This window comes from Protopterus annectens, chromosome 2.part0, assembly GCF_019279795.1.
Source record: "Protopterus annectens isolate FY-2018-M chromosome 2.part0, PAN1.0, whole genome shotgun sequence".
NCBI classification, from domain to species: domain Eukaryota; kingdom Metazoa; phylum Chordata; order Ceratodontiformes; family Protopteridae; genus Protopterus; species Protopterus annectens.
Genome location: NC_056728.1, coordinates 1,227,549,266 through 1,227,572,945, shown reverse-complemented (window position 1 = coordinate 1,227,572,945; position 23,680 = coordinate 1,227,549,266).

The window sequence follows — 23,680 nt, the reverse complement described above, 5'->3', positions numbered from 1 at the left end:
TATTTCGGTATCCACTGCTCAGTACAACTGTGAACTGAACTGAACTGAACAACTACTGTGAACTCAACTCAACACAGCAATACAACTATAACTGACTAACTTTCTTCAGAAGGCTCTTTTATAGATTAGGTTAACTGTCTCAGCTGTTCCAGTTCTTATTTTAACTTCACTGTTTAAAAATCAACAGACAGCTGTTTATTAAATTAAAAACCTTTCTTAGCATTTCCACTCCATCTTTGACTTCCTCTCTCTAGTTTGCTGACTCCTGTATGCTGTCCAGTGATGTGCGAATGTTGTTAAACTGCTTTCAATTAATCTGTCCCTGGCTACAATTGATAACTGCAAAAGTAAACCTCTGTGCAGTCCCCCCATGATAATCTGAAGAATTGCACAAATACAGCACGTGAACCTGTTGTGTGTCTCAGTGGAAACACCTTCAGCTAATATTTAAATGATTTGTCCCTGGCTAGTCCTACTTAACTGCAAAAGTAAACCTCTGTATAGTTCCCCCCATGATAGTCTGAAGACTTTCACAAATACAGCACCTGAACTTGTTTTACGGCACAGCGGCAACACCTGTAGCTAATATTTAAGTGATTTGTATGTTATTGCACCTAAACTTTTTTTATTGCCTCTGTAGCCCTTCTTTAACTGAAGCACATCACCAAGATACCACCCCTTAGAATTCTCTCTCTGTACTTGTAATTCTACCAGAATAGCAATTAACTTGTTGGTTTTGAGATAATACATTATCCCCATAGTGCCCTGCTTTCTGCACTTTCTTTTATTCAGTAGCCATTTGCCCAATAAACACTGTAGTGCTTCATTCCTATTGAGTCCTTATTTTCTTCATAAGCTATTATTTATTTACCTTCTTAAAACTTACCTAGTTCAATGCCAATTCTACTGCTTATTTTCTGCGGTGAATGGACTTTTTGCTGCAAACTGAAACCTAGTTTGAATTCCAGAGATGGTCTGCAACCGTCATCCCTGGGATTCAGGTTACTGGCTAAAGCTCTTGCCACCCCTATAGTGCCTTTTTCAGGCAAGGTTCAACGGACAAAACCACCACCATAACAGATACAAGCATGCAAAATCTGAAGGTAATGCTACTCAATGCAAGAAGTCTAAACCTCAAAATGCACTCTCTCGAGGCACTCCTACAAATCGAGAACATCGATATCTGTGCAGTAACTGAGACCAGGTTCAAGGCTCCAGAGACACCCCTGCAATACCAGGCTACAACTCTTGCCACACTTTTCGGCCACCAAACCAAGACCAAAACACTAAAGGTGGAGGAATGTCCATATTTATCAAGGACATTCACACCTCCAGGCTAGTTGCCCAACACAATGCATCTGAAATTCTCCAGGTGCAACTAACACTAGGTAAGATTGCAATCCAAATTGTAGCTTGCTACAGATCCCCCACCATGCCCAAAGATTCTCAAGACACCTTTCTAAACATACTGGAGAATATTAAGATACAACCAAACACCGTAATACTGGGTGATTTCAACTACCCTGCCATAAACTGGGAAAACTACTCGGGTACCAACACCTTTTCCCAATGGTTCTTGGAATTCATAAATTCCAATGCCCTGGATCAACTAATCCATTCTCCCACCAGGGTCTCCAATATCCTAGACCTGGTCATTACCAACATGGGAGATAGATGCTCCACACCAGTGGTCACCCCCTCATTGGTCAGGTCTGACCATAAGCAAATTACCCTTGACATCCACATCCCACCCCCACCTGCAGTAAGGAAACCTCAGTAAAAAACTTCTCCAAAGCCAACTTCATGCTACTCAAGTCAGAAGGGACAAATTTCATGACACACATGCAGACGGGAGATGAAAGTTCGACTGCGGAATCCTACACTAAGGCACTGTATGAGCACACCCACTCGTGCATGAATCATGCCATCCCAAATAGAACCAAGATGCTCTCTTCCAAAAAAGGAAGCCAATCTGGTGGTCCTCTGCCATAAACAAACTAAACAGAAAAAAGAAACTGTTGCAGAAAAGAGGAAAATCCCAGGATGCAAAAAACTCCCTTACCAGCCTGAGTAAGAAGCTGAGATCCCTCATAAAATCCTCCAAAGCTAGTTATGAAAATAAAATTGCCAAAGATTCCAAAGACAACCACAAGGCATTCTATAGTTATGTCAAGAATATAAATGGCAATGCTCAGATATCCTGGCAGATCGATTTATTGCCATCGTCACCCCCTAAAGGGCCCATCTCAATACCAAAAGATTGCCAAATTCCGGTAATCATGGCCACACAGTAGAAACTGCATGCTCCAAAGCTAAGAATACAGCATCCATGGGACCAGATGACATCCCGGGCTGTGTATTACATGAACTACAAAATGAACTGGCACCTCACCTAAGTGTCATGTTTAATCATAGCCTCACTTCAGGTTTCGTGGCCACTGAGTGGCACACAGCTACAGTATTCCCACTGCACAAGGGGGGATCAACCTTGGATCCAGAAACTACCATCCCATCAGTCTGACAAACCTGATCTGCAAGGGCATGGAACGCATTATTATGGAACTTATAAACAAAGACATTGGCAACCTTCAAACACTGAACCCCACCTAGTTTGGGTTTGTGAAGGGCCGATCTTGTCTTCTGAACCTGATTGACTTCTTCGAATCAGTCTCCAGAGCTATGGATGAGGTAAGGCAGTCCACACAGCCTTTCTGGACCTTGCCAATGCCTTTGACAACATCCCCCACTCTGGAATCATAGATAAACTTACTAAGCTGGGCATAAATCCCTACATCACTCGATGGGTTGCCAACTGGCTTACTGACAGAATCCAGACTGTAAAAGTAGCCGACTCCAAATCCAGCTCCAGACAAGTGACAAGCGGAGTACCTCAGGGTTCAGTCCTGGGACCGCTCATGTTTGGCATCTTCTTCTCTGAAGTACAGGCCAACACTAAGGGACTTTGGCTAACAAAGTTTGCAGATGACTGCAAACTGGGAGCCATTATTGCATCCCCAAATGATGTGGATATTCTACAAAAGGGCCCTACAGAAACAGATGCTTAGTGCCAGAGCCATGGGCTCAAGCTTAATGCCAAGAAATGTATAGTTATCCCATTTGGGAAAAACCATGTACCCGTGAATTACCACATAGGTGGCAGTACACTAAACACTGAAAGTGTGATGAGAGACTTAGGGACACAGGTGGACAGTGGTCTCACCTTCGATAACCACATCGCCACAACAGTCAGGCAATCCTTCTATATGACACACCTCATCACTAAGTGCTTTTCATCCAGAAAAAAGGAGGTCATTGTCCCACTGTACTCATCCCTCATTAGACCCATTATAGACTGCAACGCCCCATTTGGTATGTACCTCACAAGATATCTGCAACAGCTGGAAAGGCTGCAGAAATACCTCACTAAAAAAAATCACAGGCCTAAAGCAGATGCCCTATGCTGACCATCTAAAAAAACACCAGCTTTACTCTGTGGCATTTTGTCTACTCAGAGGCGATCTCTGCTTAACATACAAGGCCATGTCGAACACTGAGCTGTTGGACATGCTCCACTTAAAGAAATCCCAATCCCTCAGAGCCACACGCTCCAGGGATCTAAACCTTGTCATCACAATGAACAAAACATGCTGGAGGGATAGGTTCCTGACCCAGAGACTCCCCATACTCTGGAATAGACTACCCATACATGTCAAGCAGAGCGCCTCCTTGGCCCTCTTCAAAAGGAACCTTGATGATTGGATGGGAGATAGGAAATTCACCCCAGGGATCAAGTCAGTTGCCCTGCTAGACAGGGGTCCAGGGAAGTAAATCTTGTGGGAAGAAATATCCAGGGAATTGTTATGGCTAGGCTTGTGTAGGCCCTAGGGCTGATAGCCTAGTACCAACCTATGAACCTTGCTTATCTACTACAAGAAAATCTCCTTACCCCTACACAACATGGTTTTCATCCCAACCACAGCACTGCCATTGCTCTAACATCCTTTATACGTAGTATCTTTACATCTCGTGACCACAACAAACTAGCCTCATGTCTTTTTCTTGATCTCTCTAAAGCCTTTGACACTGTCTGTCATAACCTTCTCCTGACTAAACTATCTAACCTTATTCTCTCCAACTCTACTCTCTGCTGGATCTCAAGCTATCTTTCCAACAGATCTCAGGCTGTGAAATGGACTTCTGCATCCTCCCCTTTTCTTCCAGTCTCAACTGGGGTTCCCCAAAGCTCCATCCTTCATCCTCTTCTGTTCAACATCTTCATTAATAATCTCCACAAAGCTTGTCTTCACTCCTCTCTAATACAATACACTGATGACTCCACTATAATTTCTAACTCTGACTCTCTACCTCACCTTCTCATCCTTACACAAGAATCTTTGCAATCAGTTGAAAACTGACTAAAGTGCAACCAACTTCTTCATAACCCAAACAAGACTAAACTGCACCTCTTCCTACCAAATCCCTCCAACACCTCAAATCCTCCTTCATTGTCACCTCACTAAACAATAAAACTATCAAGGTTGAACCCTGCACCAAGCACTTAGGGGTCATAATTGATTATCCACTTAAATTTGATCTTCATATACAAGACTCAATAAAAAAGACCCTCCAGAAACTTGGTCCACTCTATAGAAATAAGAAATTCCTTACAAACAAAGCTAAACTCTCTCTGTAACAAGCCTACCTTCTACCAACCCTTCTATAATATTTTCATAAATCAGTTCCACTCAGCTACCTCTAAAGCCGACATAGTCCAATACTCTGATGACACAACTCATATATGCTCCGCACCCAACATCCAACTTCTCCAACAAAAAGCCCAAGAAGCCTTCTCTGAAATAGAGAACTGACTTAACAACTCACAACTCACACTAAATCCCAAGAAAACACAACTAATGCTATTCCACTCTACTAAAACAAGCGACCTTACCTTCTCTGTACTCTCCACCAGCAAAACCCAAATCACCCCCCGTCACTGAGGCTAAACTCCTAGGAGTTACCATTAACCAGCAACTCAAATTCACAAAGCACATATCAACAACCATCACTAAAGTCCACAAAAAGCTAGGTTCCCTCTATCGCTGTAAAAGTTATCTAATCACTGAATCTCAAATTGCCATAGCCGGGTACCTGCTATCTACTCTGCTTTATGCATCACCAATTCTAACTAATCTTTACAAAACTGACCTTAATAAACTTTCCATCTGTTACAACAAAACTGCTAGATTCGCTACCAATGCCAAATCACGATCCCACCACTGCCTTTTCCTACAAGCCTTGTACTGGGTTGCATTTCCGAACCTATTAAGGTACCATCAACTCAGCCTAGCTCATCACTGGATATCCACATCCCAACCCCAACCCCAGCCCAGAAAACCACAGTGAAAAACTTCTCAAAAGCGAACTTCACACTTCTCAAAACTGAAGTGGAATCCTTCATGGCCCCAGGGCCAGTGGAAACTACGGCCCAAACTGCAGAATCCTATATAAACGCATTCTACGGACATCTCCAGGAATGCATGGATCATGCTATCCCAAACAAAATCAAGACCCAATCATCCAAAGGCAGGCGTCCAGTCTGGTGGACCCCAGTCATAAATAAACTGTACAACAGAAGGAGGAAGCTACTACATGATAGAGCAAAATCCCTAAAAGGGAAGGCATCTCTGATCAGTACTAGCAAAAAATTATGATCCCTCATAAAATCCTCCAAGGCCAGCTTCGAGAGAAAAATTGCACAGGACACTAAAGACAATCATAAGGCTTTTTTCAGTTATGTTAGGAACCTGGGATGCAACTCCCAGACTTGTTCAGAGTTGATTCTAAACGACAAAAAATACACTGAACCCACAGACATCGCCAATATCCTGGCAGACAGGTTCAGTGCAAACTTCTCCACCCCCTCCCCCCAAAAGAGCAAGTATCTATCATGGCAGAGTGCAGCCTCCCAAACATCTCTGATGCTCAGGTGAAGGCCGCCCTCTCCAAAGCAAAAAACACTGCTTCCATGGTACCAGATGGCGTCCCGGGTTGCGTCCTACATGAACTCCAAGAAGAACTAATCCCTCAAGTAAAACTGCTGTACAATCTCAGCCTCACTACAGGATATGTGCCCAAAGAATGGCATACAGCAACAGTGGTCCCACTCCACAAAGGTGGCGCCTCTGCGGACCCTGGAAACTATCGCCCCATAAGCCTGACTAGCCTAGTATGCAAGGCTATGGAGAGGATCATCATGGAACTCATAAACAAAGACATTGGGGACCTACAGACACTAGAGCCTACCCAATTTGGCTTTGTCAAGGGCAGATCCTGCCTTTTGAACCTGGTCGACTTCTTCAAAACAGTCACCAAGGCCATAGATGAAGGGAAGGTAGTCCACACAGCCTATCTGGACCTCGCAAAGGCATTTGACACAATACCCCACTCGGGCATCATAGATAAGCTATCCAGCCTAAATATAAACCCCTATGTCACAAGATGGGTCACAAACTGGCTCAAAGACAGAACCCACAGAGTCAGAGTTGCTGGAGCCATGTCAGACTCGAAACCGGTCACAAGTGGCACCCCACAAGGTTCTGTCCTGGGACCTCTCTTGTTCAGTATTTACTTTTCTGAGGTACAGGCCAATGTGGGAGGACTATGGCTCACCAAGTTTGCAGATGACTGCAAACTGGGCGCCATAATCAACTCTCCAGCTGACACAAACATCCTTCAAAAAGGTCTCGCAGAGACGGATAACTGGTGCCAGAGCCATGGTCTAAAGCTAAATGCCAAAAAGTGTATAGTCATACCCTTTGGCAAAAACAATGTGCCCACAAATTACCACATAGGTGGTAACCCATTAAGTACAGAGAAAGTAATTAGGGATCTGGGGACCCAAGTTAATAGCAATCTCTCCTTTGACAACCACATTGCCAAAGTGGTTAGAAAGACCTTCTACATAGCCCACCTCATCATGAAAGGATTCACATCTAGATCAAGCGAGGTAATCGTGCCCCTTTATTCATCCCTCATCAGGCCCATCATAGAATACAATGCCCCCTTTGGGATGTACCTTACCCGACACCTGCAGCAATTAGAAAGACCCCAAAAGTACCTCACCAGGAGGATCAAGGGACTCAAACAGATGCCATATGCTGCTCGGTTAAAAAAACTCCAGCTCTACTCAGTTGCATACACCTACTTCGAGGCGATCTATGCCTGACATATAAAGCTATGTCCAACCCAGAATTAATGGACATGCTCCACCTCAGTAAATCTAAATCCCTTAGAGCCACGTGCTCGAGGGACTTGAACCTCAGCACAGAAATAAATAGAACATGCTGGAGGGACAGATTCATAACCCAGAGGCTCCCTTCGCTCTGGAATAGAATTCCAATTCATGTTAGGCAGAGCACCTCACTGACTCTCTTCAAGAAGAATCTTGATGAGTGGATGGGAGATCGTAGATTTACTCCGGGGATTACTTCCGTGTCACTATTAGACAGAGGCACAGTAAACTAAACTTTAAAAAGGGCACAGTATACTCAAATCAAGGGGTGGCGTAAGCCAAACACAATCGGGCTAGGCTTATATATGCCCCAGGGCAGATAGCCTAGTATGAACCTATGAACCTATGAACCTATAATTCTGTACTATCCCGAGAAAACCCCCGACCTGACTGGCATGCTTAACTTCTACAATTCAAATAGACAACTTCAGTCCTCCAACAAAGCCTTAATCAAAACAAGCCCGGGGACTCACTATTTGCCCATGACATAGCAAAACTATGGAACAACCTTTGCTCTGACCTCAGACTACAAAACTCCACACCCTCCTTCAAAAGCCTACTTAAAACATACCTCTTCACCAACCATCTATGCAACTGTAATTGACCGCCTGAAACCTCATCCACTCACTATTTCTACACCCCACTGGTCCTGGACAACACAAACAACACCATCTAACTATACCTATCCATCTGTGAGCAATAACCTATATATGAGTGTATGTATGTGTGTGCGTGTGTGTGCATGTGTGTGCGTGTGTGTGTGTGTGTGTGTGTGTGTGTGTGTATATGCTCTTACATGTATATTTGCTTGAATGTATATATGGAAACCTAAACATTTATATACTCTTATTCAATTGTGAAATATCTTGCAATGCTCTACCAGGTTCTTGTCAACCTCATTGTATATTTTGTACACTTGTATTTTCAACCAATAGGGGGAATATCCTCTTATTGTATAATAATGGCTGTAAAGTCTACAGTCTGTATGCTACTACTCTGTAATGTCTCTATTGTAACTTTTTCTTCTCTCTGTAAACTTATGGAGTTTTTCTCCCCAGGACTCCACTGAAAACAGACACTTTTTGTCCAGTCAGACTATCCTGGCAAACAAATGTTAAATAAATAAAAAATAAATAAACATATGCAGCACCTATCCTCACTAACCTCCAAACAAATCTTTTAGCTAAGCTTGAACTGGCATATAATAAAATTGCTAGATTTACTGCCAACCAACCTTATCATTCTCATCACTGCTCATCTCTTAAAACTATTCACTGGCTTGAATTTCACAACCAAGTCCGCTTGCCGCAAATTCACCTCACTCCATTTTAAACCAACCCAACTCCTGTCCTGCTCTCTCTAACCTTATTACATCCTATATTCCTAAACATACACTCCACTTCAAATCTATAAACCAAACAAAACCATTGGCAAACTTCTCTATAGCCACTGTGTTGCCCAAGATTGGAATAATCTGCCACAACACATAAGATTAATTACTAACACTAACTGCTTCAAAAAAAACTCTGGAAGACTATCTAATCAAATCTTGGACTTGTTCTTGTGCCGACCCCACTTAACCATCCTCCTGTTCATCTAACATAACCCCCACCATTACTTTTCCACCCCTCTACTTCTTTTTACTTTCCCCCTTTTCTTATCCCCTTCTCTTTCCATAATATCAGACGTGGATTTCACAACATTTTTTACAAAATCTTCTCTACAATGTAAAATGCGTATACCTTATATCTGTAGATTCGACAGCTGTATGTGTAATGAATACATAGTTAAACTTTTATAGCTTTTTTATGTACACTTTAATTATCTTGTGTTTATTGTACATGATTACAATGTTATTGATTCTAGATAAATTATGTAAGAAACTGTAACTTATGTATCTCACTGGAGCTTTTCTCCTCGGGTCCCTACTAAAAATGGGCTCTTTACCCAGCCAGACTAACCCAGTCAACAAATGTTACATAAAATAAAATAAAGTTCCTTCCTGTCTTTCAGTCTCTGAAAGTAAGCAAAGAGCAACTAGAAACATTCCAATGGCATCATTTGTAGATCAGCTGACTCTGATACAGTGCTCATGTAGAATCTCCTTCACAAACATGTGCAGTTAGACCTGCAAAAGAACACTGTTCAACTCTTTAAACATCCTGTACAAACAGAGTATTAATCAATATACAAGAACTTATTTACAATACCATAGCTAGCCATGCTGGCATATATTAAATAGTTTTAATCTGAAATTATGTACAAAACTTCGGCTAGACATACTAGCACAGATAACAGTGTCTAATTTCTTCACACACACCCCCCCCCCATGACTCAAGCACAATTTTCAAGTGACCCTTTAAAATTGATGCTTGAGAAAAATGGGACTGTCTGGGAATATATCAACCCACTCCTCTCCTGGACAATCCATCTGCATTGGCATTATTAACCCCACTGTGGTCTTGTATTGTCATGTCATATGCTTGCAACCCTAGACTCCACCTCAGTAACTTGGCATTTTGCTTGCTGACTCTATTTAGTCATGTTAAAGTGTTATGATCTTGAGTACAGTGAATTTTCTTCCATAAAGATAGGGTTGCAGCTTCTGCAATGCCCATACTATGGCTAAACATTATTTATTCTCAACTGTATAACATTCTTCCCTGGTTTGAAGTCTATGGCTAAGATATATCACTGTATGCTCTTCTCCTTCTGAGGAAACTTGGCTGAGTACAATCCCCCACCCCATAATTTGACACATCTACTTGCACAACAAATCTTTGCTATAATCTGGGCTGGCTAACACAAGGGGTCCTCCCAAAATCTCTTTAAGGTTTTGGAATGCCTGCTCACAATCTGTGATCCACACCACCTTATCCAGTTTATTTTTTATAGTTAGGTCAGTAAGGGGTGCAGCTATTGTACTATGATTGGACACAAATTTTCTGTAGTATCCCACTGTCCCTAGAAATGTTCTCACTTGCTTTTTAGTAATAGGAACTGGCCACACTTAAATAGCTTCCACTTTGACAGGTTCTGGCCTAATCTTACCACTCCCCACTCTGTGTCCTAAGTAAGTGATTTCTGCCATACCCACTTGACATTTACTGGGTTTAATGGTTAACCCTGCCCTTTTAAACTGGTCTGCAAATGCCTGTAGCATAGTCTTTAATGTAGAATTTAACCTCTCCACAAAATCATCAATCTGAGGATGATAGGGGGTGGTCTTAAGATGTTTCACCCCACAAAACTGCCACAAACAAGTCAGTAGGTTTGACATGAAGTTGGCACCTCGATCAGTCAGTATCTCCCTCAGAAAACCTACCCTGCTGAAAATTTCTAGCAAAGCATTTGCCACCTTTTCTGACTCAATAGATGACAAAGCTACCGCCTCAATGTTTCTGGTAGCAGAATCACTACCACCAAGATATATTTCATCCCTGTAGATCTTGGAGTACTCAGAGGTCCCACAATATCCATGGTGACCCTTTGAAACAGCACTTCAATAGCAGGTAAAGGCATAAATGGAGCCTTGAATTGTCCCCTGCCTTGCCAACTTTTTGGCACTGTTCACAAGTCCTACAATATCCTACTACATCCTTTGCAAACCCAGGCCAAAAGTTCTGTATAATATGTCTCTTAGTACGTTTTATACCCATATGACATGAAAAAGAGATGTCATGTGCTATGGCTAAAAGTGGCAGACGGTAAGCTCTAGGCACTACCAACTGCTGTATTACCTCACCTTCTAGCTCTCCTTCAGGAGTCCATTCACTATGCAACAAACCTTTGTTCTAGTATACAGACTCCCTTCTTCTTTGAGCCTCAGGTGCCTCCTTAGCCACCTCCCTCAAGCTTTGTAATGAAGGGTCCATAGGCTGACCCTGTCTCAACTCTACCTTTGTGACTCTCCCCAGCTCCCCTTCCACAGGAAGCCTAGTAACTTCCGACAGCTGTGCCTCACTGATAGTCTGAGTACTATCACTCACCTCTGTCCTTACAGTCACCTTGTATAAGAGAATATCAGTACATACCAGCAGCTGTGGCTCACTTTCAGACTTACTGCTACACGATAGCTCTTTCTCTGAAACAGCCACCACATCAGTCCCAGCTTCAGGTATGAGATCTGTCTGGTTCTCTCCCAGACTACCGGACCTACATGCCTGTCTCCTAGCCTGACTATGTGTCACTGCATGTACACAAGGTACTGGATCATCAAAGTCATTCTCCATCAGAGCATCTGCAGGAATATCCTCAAACACACCTACCTGCTTGCTTCCTCTCTCACCCTCCCACTCAAGATGAACCCTAGACAAAGGTATTTGGAATGGGGTCCCTCCCAAACCTCTGACTGGAGTGGACTGTCCAACCAAGTACTGCTCTTCTCTAACCACTGCAGGTCTCACAATGGTTTTATCAGAAGCTGTGTCTCTCTTAGCAGTGACCTGTTAACCATCTACTAAGATAGGATATGAATTGTGGTGATAGTTTGGCACTGTTGTTTCCAAACAACTTACCACTGGCATCCCCACTTGCTGTCTCCCTCACCTTTTGTTTCTCACCTTGTCTCAATGGACATATGGCTGCCATGTGGCCCCTCTGGTTTCATTTGAAACATCTAATCCCTAACCGTGTACTTGGACTAGTAGTTTCCCCTGTTACTGTTGTAATTTGTTGGAGTGGTTTAGACTGCCCCCCCATGGGTTCCCTTATGTCCATGTGCAGCACTGGGTGTCCCTTTCTCATGCATTGGTGCTCTGCTTACTAAATAGAGATCCCCTTTTCTTCCCAACTCCTCCATGTAGTTACACTCTCTGTCTGCTAACCAGATTCTCATGTCATCAGGCAAAGAACTGAGTACTTGTTCCCTCAGAAAAAGGTCTTCCAGTCCCTCAAAAGTGGTGAACTGACACCTACTCATCCATCTGTTAAAGTAAGTACTTAAATCAGCAATATAATCACATACACTTTCATCTGCCTTGCATTTATGTTCATGAAACTTTTTTCTGTAAGCTTCAGGTGTTAGTTTACAACAATCATGTAGATAGTTTTTAACTTTATCATAATTCAAACAATCTACATCAGACAGTGTTGACATGTCCTGAACAGCTTTACCATGGAGTAAGGGAGACATAAGCTGAACCCAGAGCTCATGGTCAACATCATACTGTCTACATACCCTCTCAAAAATATGAATAAAACTATCAAAATCATCCCCACCCCTTTATTGAGGAATAAGTTTACTGATCTATACAACTTCTGGGGTCAGTTATTCCCTTCCCTATTACCTCCATGACCCTCTCAAAGGGTAAGAAGCTCCACTTCAACTGGTTCTGTCTCTGGTTTTCCCTGGCTTTTAAATGTCACATTCTCTCCCCGGCCTCCAATCATCAGGCTTCCAGGAGCAGTCCCTCTTCCATCTCCAGTCATTTGGCTTCCAGGCACAGTGTCTCTGTTGATTCCGTTCAAGATGTTTGGTCTCAAGGCACAGTCTGTCTAACTCCAGATGGATTCTCAGGTCCTCCAAAGAAAAGATGGGCTGTTCTGTCTCGGCAGGTTGCACATCCCCAGTACCAAACTGGATATCCTTCAAATGGCTGGTCTGAGCTGCAGCTGCAACTATGGCTAAAATCATTGCTTCCTTAGTCAAGTTGGCATGCAGCAGTCCTCAGGCTTCACACTCCTTGACCAACTGGTTCTTTGTCAGCTTGCTATAGTCTTCTGCTGACATCTTTGCCTGGTATCCCTGACAAACTAACTATAAATAAATAAAACTGTGGTAGACTGAAATTCTGTAAGTTTTCATTGTAGCTGTCAAGAGTGCACACCTTAATGATAACTATCCACAGGCTATTGAATTCCAATTAAAAATCCCACACCACTGCCACTAAAAATGTGACATCTGGTTAATTTCCCACTGAACTGCTACCAATAATGTGACGTCCACTACTACCCTGGGTCAGTAACTAAGGAACTTCAATCCTCACTACTGACTCCAGTGTGAGACCATCACTTAAACAGGAGTAATATTTCACAATTTTCCCCTGAGACCATAATAGGAACATGCTCTATACCCTAAGACTGGACTGTATACTTCTGTCCACCCCAAATACAACTCCTTATTACACACCCCAGAGCAATGTGTCCCAGTTTAAGACCTCTGATACACTCCCACTTAAATAAATTGAATATCACACATCCAAACACTTCTAGGAAAGCCTGGCCCAGATTTCCAGCTGTGTCCCTTCCCCCAAATGATACATTAAAATGCTGCCACCAACCAGATCATCTGCATGCCCTTTCAAAGGGTGTCCAATTATTAAAATTAGGTATTAAAACTAATGGTAGCAAATGACCTAAAGCAGCCAGGCTTTTGGAGTGACCCGGTAATTATCAAAGCAGGCATAATCCCTCTCAAATCACTAAAGAATACACTGATGATCAGCCATAATGTAAGATAATAAAAATATGTAATAATGAGAAAAATGAGTAAAAATAGAAAATAGTAATTTCAATAAACAACAGAATTCAATCACTCGGAAAATTAAATTAATATTTAAGGAAAGAAATCCAACATTTAGAAAAACTATGACTAATTTAGCGATAATTTCCTATCTAACTGAAAAACACTGTCTGTAAACTAAACTAAATATCATAACAGAGCAAAGGCAGGCTTACAGTTCTTGGTGAGTCTGTTGGGTATCCACTGCTCAGTACAACTGTGAACTGCAAACTGAACTGAACTGAACTACTGTGAACTCAAAACAACACAGCAACATAACTATAACTGACTTCAACTTTATTAAGCAGGCTCTTTTACAGACTAGGTTAACTGTTTCAACTGTTCCAGTTCTTATTTCCATTTTACTGTTTAAAAATCAACAGACAGCTGTTTATTAAAGTTCATTCCTGTCTTTCAGTCTCTGAAAGTAAACATAGAGCAATTGGAAACATTCCAATGACATCATCTGCAGATCAGCTGACTCTGATACAACCTGCATTTAGAATCTCCTTCACAAACATGTGCAGTTAGACCTGCAAAAGAACACTGTTCAACTCTTTAAACATCCTGTGCAAACAAAGTATTAATCAACATACAAGAACTTATTTACAATATCATAACTAGTCACACTGGCATATATTACACAGCTTAATCTGAAATTATGTACAAAACTTCAGCCAGACATGTTAGCACAGATAGTGTCTAATTTCTTCATGATGATATTTTTAGTAGGGCAAATATGGTACAGGTATTTGGGTAGGTGGTCACTTAGACTGTCAGGGAGACAGCCAGATTAGTGACAGAGATAGGGTTTGTTTGTAAGTGTCCAGTCTAGGATTTATTATTTTTGCTGTGTTTTTCAAATTTTGTAGGGGATTGTATAATTTGACAGAAACCATGGAGGTTAATAAAATAGGAGGAATTTTCCAAGGAGCAAGTGTACCCATCCATGTTGAAATCCCCCATTATTATTGTTTTTTGACTAAAAGTTGAGGCACACCAACAAAGAAGGTCTTCAATAACGTCCGGGTTGTTACCTGGGGTATATAAATAGGTATTATAATGATGTGTTTGTTGGAGTTTAGTTGAAGGCGGCCGATTAGAATTTCAGAATTAAAGAGGCTGGGGGTTGATTTGAAGTTTTATTAGTCTGATAGTATTTTTATATATTACAGCTATGCCACCACCTCATTTATGAATCCTGTCATGTCTATGAATGTTATAACCAGGGGTTAGAATTTCAGTATTCTGTTTGTGGGGTTTAAGCCACATTTCTGTTAGGACTGCTAATTTGGGAGAGTACTGGGTGATAGTTGTATGAAATTCATGAGTTTTATTTAGGATTCTTCTTAGGTTCATGTTTAATATTAAGAGATTGGAGCTACTTCATGGGAGATTAGTGATGTTTGGGGAGTAAGGATTGTTTGGAGTGACAGGGGTTTGATTAAGGAGTTCCTGGATTAGGATGTGTATCACCACTTAATTTGATCAGGGCAGAAGTGAATAGAATAGGTGTGTGAGTCTGGTAACTAAAACAAATAAATCACAAGATTTTGTTTCTTTGTTTTTTGAAGGATTTCACCATTTTGTGTTGAAAACATGAAGATTAGGGGTAAGGCATATTCCAGTCTAGTGAAAGAGCTGAAACAGGTATACGTCATCTGGCTTAGTACCAAGGAGATGTGAGATTGTATCCACTACTTTTAACTAATCTAGTACAAGTTGAAGTTGAATTTATTGTTCTGAAGTATTAGAGGAAGTTATAATTTGGCTCAAGGGTTATACCCAGGTATTTCTGAAGGGAAACCATACTAAAAGTATGTGCCTCAGGGTCTGTAAGATGTAGGGAGCTGGTTTTGCTAATCACTGTTGTATTCCATTTACCATAACTGTAGATTTGTGAGAGCTCAGTACTAGCATGTGATGTCAGATCATTTTGCAATGCTAAATTAATGTTATTAGTACCCTTTCTAGATCAGAATACAGCAATGCAATCATTTGTATAATAAACAGATTAGATCAGGTACATCCCAGGGAAGGTTATCAGTAGTTGAGGAAAATAGCAGAGATCCAAGGTTCAATCCTTTTGGAAGCCCTGTTAGTAGTCTATCTAAATAATTCCGTACACTGTTTGCTGACATAAAAAAAGATCAGTTTTGAAGGTAATTTTCAAGCTATGATTATTTATCAGTAAAAAAGCCACTGTCCTGGAGGTTCTGCAAAAGCACCAGATGATTTGTGGTTCCATCTGCTCTTTTAAGACGTATAAGGATGGCTACAATTAATAAACCTTTGTCAGTTTTGTTAAATACTTTATTGTCCTCACAGGACACCACTACCCAAGTTGGTATCATACATAAGCTAAATCCTTTAAAAATAGACCCATATGTAGTAAGATGGCTAGCAAACTTGCTGTTAGACAGAACCCACACTGTGAGAGTTGCAGGTATCTCATCAGAAACTATGAATGATCAGTGGTGTCCCTCATAGCTCAGTGCTTGGACCTCACCATTTTGGTATTTACTTCTCAGATCTCTAAGAAGACAGATAAGAGCTATGACTAGCAAAGTTTGCAGATGACTTCAATCTGGTGGGTGTTCTTAAGTCACCCTCTGACATCCAAACCCACCAGAATGAACACTCTGTCTAGCAAACTCTTGGTGTACTTAAAAAGAACTTGAACTAAATGCTAGAAAATGTAGTATCATCACTTTTGCTAGCCTCCCCCAGTCATGTTGTATAGACAACACCCTGCTATAAAGCAACTTAAAATTGTAGTCGAGGACCTAGGAACTTGGGATGATAACTCCCTGTCTTTTCAACATCATGTGGCAATAGTTGTCAGGGAATTCTTTTATTTAGCACAGCTAATTGCCAAAGGAATATCATCCAAGGACTTAAGAGGTAATCACTCCCTTATATTCAGCATTGACCAAACCAATTATCAAGTACAACTCCCCCTTTAGGATGTATCTCACTAAACATATCAAATAATTAGGAAGACCCCAAAAGTTTCCAAGAAAAAAAGATCACAACACAGCATTATTCACAAAGCCAATGACTCCCCCGCTTTTATTCATATTCTCCATTCCTATCACCCTAACAGACTACATTGATTAAATGAGCAACATCTTCTCAGCATATGTAAACCCCACAAATCCTCTGGCTGAAGTCTCTGCTCATACTCTGACACTAAAAATGTAATCCTATCCCTCTGTAAATTAGATTTATCTCTAGCCTTTCCAACTTTAAACTTCTGCTAAAAGATTACCAAAATACAACCTGTCTCTGCTCCTACACTACCCCATTCTGAATTAGTCCCTCCTTCTACCACCAACGTACTTTGACTATCAGAGAGAAGGAATTTGTAAAATCTATTTCTTAGACAAAGATAAAATATATTTTTGCCTAGGCTATAATGTCTAGTCATGTCTGTTCCAAAGAGTGTACTCAGTGTGTTTAATGTCAGCTCTATGAACTGCAGCTTGTGAGCACTTCATCTACTGACAGTGCTCTTTTTCATCTTTTTATAACTGTCTAAATATTTGCATTATGTATGTATAGCTTCACACTGTGTGAGCTGAAGCTGAATTTTTACTTAGTTAATATGTTGTCCTTCTGTATTAGACTATGTAATAACTTTATTTAACTGCAGCCATATTATGTCAAATGAGGAATCTTTCTACCCAGACCTCCACTGAAAACGGGATATTATCCCAGTCAGAATTTCCTAGTAAACAAATGTGAAATAAATAAATAAATATATCATGTCTAAATTCCCGGAGCTACCGAGAGGCTGGATGATTTAATCCCTCTATTCCATGTCTTAAAGACTTTGAACTGAGGTCTGTATCTCACATACCATGGCTTTAGAGACCCAGTTATCCTCATGTACCTCTGTAAGTCCAATAATACTAACATTGAAGTTGTGTTCCAAACAAAACCATAGAAAATAAACTACAAATTGACCTTCACTTTCAAAATGCCTTTAAATAACACATCAAAAATCTGGATTCCTGTACAGAATCAAGCCATTCCTTACTGAACATCCTAGGAAAACAATGGCTTCTGCCTTTTTTCTTCCAAGTTATCTCTGTGCATCCCCCATTTTCACAAATTTACAGGTCACCATGCAAACAAATCTAGAGCAATGCTGCCATAAATTAGCTAAATTTGCAACCAATGAACCAAATAAATTCAGTCACTGCATTGCCCTCAAAGAGCTAAACTGGTTGGAGTTTTTCAATGATCTAGTGTTCTCACAACTAATATAGGCACATCATATCCTAAGCAAACATGAAAAGCGTCATCACAAAATAATCTTCTCCAGTGGTATTACCCAAACAGTCAACTCCACTCAAAGGACCAATACCTTAATTCTGCTACTGGACCTTATAATACTGCTGGATATGATTTGTAGTCTAACTACTGAATCACAATATGTTATGGAACTCTACCCAATAATCATCAATCAGAAAAGCTCCATTCTTTCAAAATACAGTTGAAGTGTTACCCCGAAGGCATATGGCTGTGTTCCTGTTCCTTCCCTCCAGGATAATCCCAGTGTCTGTTTCTTCTTACCCCTCTCTCATCTATGTTTCCACCTACTTTCACCAGCTCTGCATACTACTTATCCTTTCTCCACCCTCTTCCTACCTTTACTTCTTGATAAAATTACTAATATGTCACCACCCTAAGTAACTTTGAATCACATTTCCATTACATCAGCCTCTCTTTACATCTTTCTCTCCTAAATATTTTGCTCTTCCATGTCCTTCTACTCTCACTATCTCTTTCTCTGCCTTGTTTGTTTCTTTTTTCTCCCACTCTTATTCTATTTCCTACATTCAACCCATAACTACTCAGTACACTTTTCTGCATAATTTATACCGTTTTCATTTAACATTTCAGCAGTTAAACACGTGCACTTATTGTATAAAGTGATACAACCACACAAACTTGAACTCCTTCAGATTTTGTTTAATCTACCCATCCCTCATTGTTAAACCTAAAGTGTAAAACTGTTGTAGTGAGTCACTTTCTCCTGTATTGTGATTCAGTATTTTATATTGTGTTAGAAAGTGTATCTCCCTTTCTTCCTCTTGTATTAATGGCTAATTGTCATTGCATGGCTTTTCTACCCAGGCCTCCACTGATAACGGGTTACTTGTTGCCTATTCAGAGTTTCCTGTTAAAATGTAAATAATAAATAGTGAAAAAAAAAATCAAATGTAATTCTAAGTTAAGGGTGTCCTCTGATTCAGTTATGTGTCTCATATGCATATATATTGGAGGAAGAGAAGTGTTTTTAAGAGACCATGTGGAGATTAATGGGTTGTAGCCATTTATGGGATTAAGGAGAATTTGTATGTCCTAACTCAGGTATAATAATTCTAATAGCATCTATTGTAAAATTTGTTTGGCAGTTATTGTGTGTCTGGTATCTTGCTTAGTCTAGCTGATTAAAGTTAAAGACATAGCACTGTACCAAGATTTCATTTCATATGGCTATCGCAGTCCAAGTTAATACCACCAAATATAATTAGTTTATATTTTTTTACTTGCATACAAAAAGGATACAGAAAGTATTCCAGGATAACTAAAGAACTTGAAACTGATATGTAAATAAGGGCAATAAAGATTTTAGTGTTTTACCCAACAAGATTTCTACTAGAACTCAGTTTGTATCAGCATTATTTGCTGACAAGCCTATAGCAATGACTTTTGGAGGCAATTTGTTACCTATATGTATTTGCTGTAACATTCAACCGCCTGTCATGCCCCTGGTCTGATGTCTAAGAAAAGATGTTAAGTTTTAAAAATATATGGATCAATCAGTCATCTGTTAGCCAGGTTTCACAAGCAGTAATAATAATATTTGTAGTATAAGCCAGATTTCTAACTGTGCCTATTTATTATTTCACCTACGTGCATTTATGGATCATTTTTGTTACATACACAATTATTATACAAGACTTGCTTAGCAGCAGAGTTGGTTGTGTGACTTGGCAGTGGGATTGTTCCTGAGTTTGATATCTCCAACTAGAATTAATATAATTTGTAAGGTGTGTATTACACGTTTTGGCAGTGTGAGTAATGAAGGTAATGAGTGGTAAATTTGTAAAATGTTTGTGGAAGTTTTATTAAGAATAACTCAATTATGCCTCGTAGAGTTTTATCATGCTGATATTTAAGTTGGAATGGTCACATTGTGTTTATGCCAGTTTTCTTGTCTGGGGGGATGTTGTCTTATCTTTAATAGAAATGATAAATCATAGATTAACATATTATGAAGGAATAATAGTGTAAGCAGAAGGATTATAGAAGACATTGTTGACTGTATTTTTTGAGGGGCTATGCTGGCTGTTTTGTTATAGAAATTGTATTAATAGTACAAAGGAATGCTATATGCAGTGATATATCCTTAAAAGAGAAATGTTATTGGTGAAGCAATGAGCGCTACTACTAGAGTGTAAATGTGCAAATATTTAGGGTGACTTGGAGAAAGGATATGGCAGTGAAGTAAAGTGAGCCACCAATGAGTCTGTCAATAACCAATCAGTGTCCACCTTCAGACAGAGGACCCGGCTGGCCAGCAACATTAGCCATCGTAAGTAAAGTAAAGCTAGTGAAAATAATATTAAAGGACCTTTCACAGTCAAAAGTTTTGGAGGTACCTATCTACCAGCATGAGAGTGGAAAATGCTAATATTAAAATATCATCCCAATTCTGGCAGAAATAGTAGATGCACACACTCAGGCCAGCTGTTATGTCCTTAATATGCCCATTTAAATGTAGGTATCACTTGTTACTGAAGGTTCTACAAATAAATGAATATAAAATCATTTGACTCTAACTGTAAGAACAAAACTTTCCAAAGCCCTACTCTTAAGCACACTTTCAACCTTCCTAACCTATGCCTACATTATCACCTCATTTGAAAAACCATACTATAACCAGTATAACTACATTCATAAACAGACAACAATTCATAACTCTATCCTCCCTTTAAGTCAAATTAATATCACCTCAACTCCCAGCTACCTTCTACCTAAATACCATAGACTCTCCCACATTAAATACTTTACACCCACAATAAGAAAAGTAAAATATCCATCAAACGCTTTAAATAACCCTGTATCAACACTCATTAAACCCAGCTTAAAAGAAGGTGACATCCACCCTAATCCTGGCCCTACAATTCCAACTACCCTAATTACCCAGCCCAAACTCCCCAACTCTTTCCTAATAGGACATCTTAATATCCGAAGCGTTAATAACAAAATATCCCATCTCCATGCCCTTCTTGATACCCATAACTTTGACATCCTCTGTATAACAGAAACATGGTTAAAGCCACACATCAAAGACAATGAAATCATTCCCCAAGGGTACAATATACTAAGATTAGACCGTATAAAAAATAAGGGTGGTGGAGTTGCAGTCTTATTTAAAGAAGGACTACAAATCTCCACTTCACCATTTAACCCTCCTCAGGACTGTAAGGCTGAAGTACTTATCACCAAATTTCAAATAAACCAAAACAAATCTGTTTATATCATCTGCATATACATTCTACCTGGTAATAATATCAGTACTATAGAGAATATCCTAAGCTGGGTGGCCTCTACTTATCCCCAAGAAACTATTATATTGTGTGATTTTAATACTGATTGAAAAACTGTTAAAGCTGATAACCCCTCCTCCCACATTAACCTTCATGGATTCAGTCAAACTATCACCTCTACTACAAGAATCAATAAACCAAACAATAAAGAGAGCACCCTAGACTGGATTCTTATAAATAAGCAAAAACAAACTTATAATGTAGGAACTCTACCTGATGATGTTAGTGATCATACTTTAACCTATATCCTTAGGCATAAAAATGATATCTCTAACCCCCCTATAAATAGAATCATATGTACCAGCAAACACTTCAACCCAACATTATTCCAAAATGAACTAAGCGCTTGTGACTGGAACCCTCTAAAATCTCTACCACTTGAAGAAGCTGTCAACTATCAAAACTCTAAATTCCTTTCTATCCTTGACAAGCATGCACCCAAAAGAACCATCAGAATGAAAGCCAAACCAGCATCCTGGCTTACCAAAGAAACCAAACAAAAAATCTTACTTAGAAATAAAGCCTGGGCAAAGTGGAGAGCTACCAAAACTATATCTGATCAACAACTATTTAAACAACTGAGAAATAGTACAAAAAAAGCAATACTTTTAGACAAAAAAATTACTATTGTAAACTTCAGGACAACCACCAAAATAACACCCAAAAGTTTTGGTCTACTGTAAATAAACTCCTTTCCCCTGGGCACTCCCATACTCCTACCCTACTTCAGGCAGACCCAGACACCCCCCATCAAACTGCCAATGCCTTTAATTGCTTCTTTACAGATACCATACAAACATTAGCTAGCCAACTTACTCAAGATAGCTCAGACCTTGCCACTTCCTTACCCAGTACTCTACCAGCGTTCTCTATGCAACCAATCTCTACCACTCTCCTCTTTAAATACATCCAAAAACTCAAGCCTTGTACCCCTTCTGCTGACCATTTACCATCTGAATACCTCCAAAAAGTAGCCAAAGTAATTTCCTATCCTATATCCATCCTCATAAACAGAACCATTAAGGAAGGTTACGTTCCAAACATCTGGAAAATCTCCCATATCATTCCCCTTCACAAAGGTGGAAACTCAAATGACTACTCCAACTACCGGCCAATAGCACTCATCACCATTAGCAAAAATCATGGAAAAATGCATTCATCATCAACTTTTAAAACATCTAACACAAAATAACATAATAGCTAAATGCCAGCATGGTTTTAGGCCATCACATAGTACCACAACAGCCCTGTTATCCTTCACAGATGTCATAAATAAAAATCGAAAAAACAACATCCTCTCATCAGCACTCTTTATTGATCTGTCCAAAGCATTTGACATGGTCAACCATACCCTTCTTATCAACATTCTGGAATCCTTATACCTTGACTCTTTAGCTATTAAATGGTTCAGGTCCTACCTAACCAATAGGCAACAAGCAGTTCTTTGGGAACATAATCTATCATCCCTTCTACCTGCCACTCTGGGAGTCCCTCAGGGCTCTAGTCTAGGCCCACTTCTTTTTTCTCTTTTTATTAAAGACCTGCATGTAGCAATCCCACACGCCACCTGCATTCAATATGCAGATGATTCAGCATTAATATGCTCAGCTAGCTCACCATCTGCACTACATTCCCTCACTCAGAATGTATTCAACACAGTTGAAACATGGTTCACTAAACGCTGTCTCCTTCTCAATGCTAAAAAAACCAAGCTCCTTGTCTTTACACCCACCAGTAAGTCCACCCCAGTAGATTTCCCTATTATTTCCAATAATCATACTATCATTCACTTTGACTCTACAACCAAACTATTAGGAATTACTATTGATAACAATGTTACATTTGATAGTCACATAAATAATACTATTAAAACTGTCAACAAGAAAATAGGCTCCTTATATCGAATCAAAACTTTCTTAACTCCAACAGCCAAAACCAAAATTGCACACTCACATTTAATTTCTACTCTTCTATACACTTCTCCCATATACAATAACCTCAAAAAGAATAACCTTGTCAAACTGGAGCATGCCTATAACAGCATCGCCAGATTTGCCACTGATAATCCCTTTCGAACTCACCACTGTCAAAATCTAAAGCAGCTAGGCTGGCTTGAACTTCAAAACCTTCTGAAAATCTCCCAACTTACCATGGCCCACAAGATATTTTACCAAACTAAAAGTACTCCTATACTATCAAATCTCATAATTCCGTATAAAAGCCTAAATTCACTACGCTCTTCTAACAAGCTACTAGCTA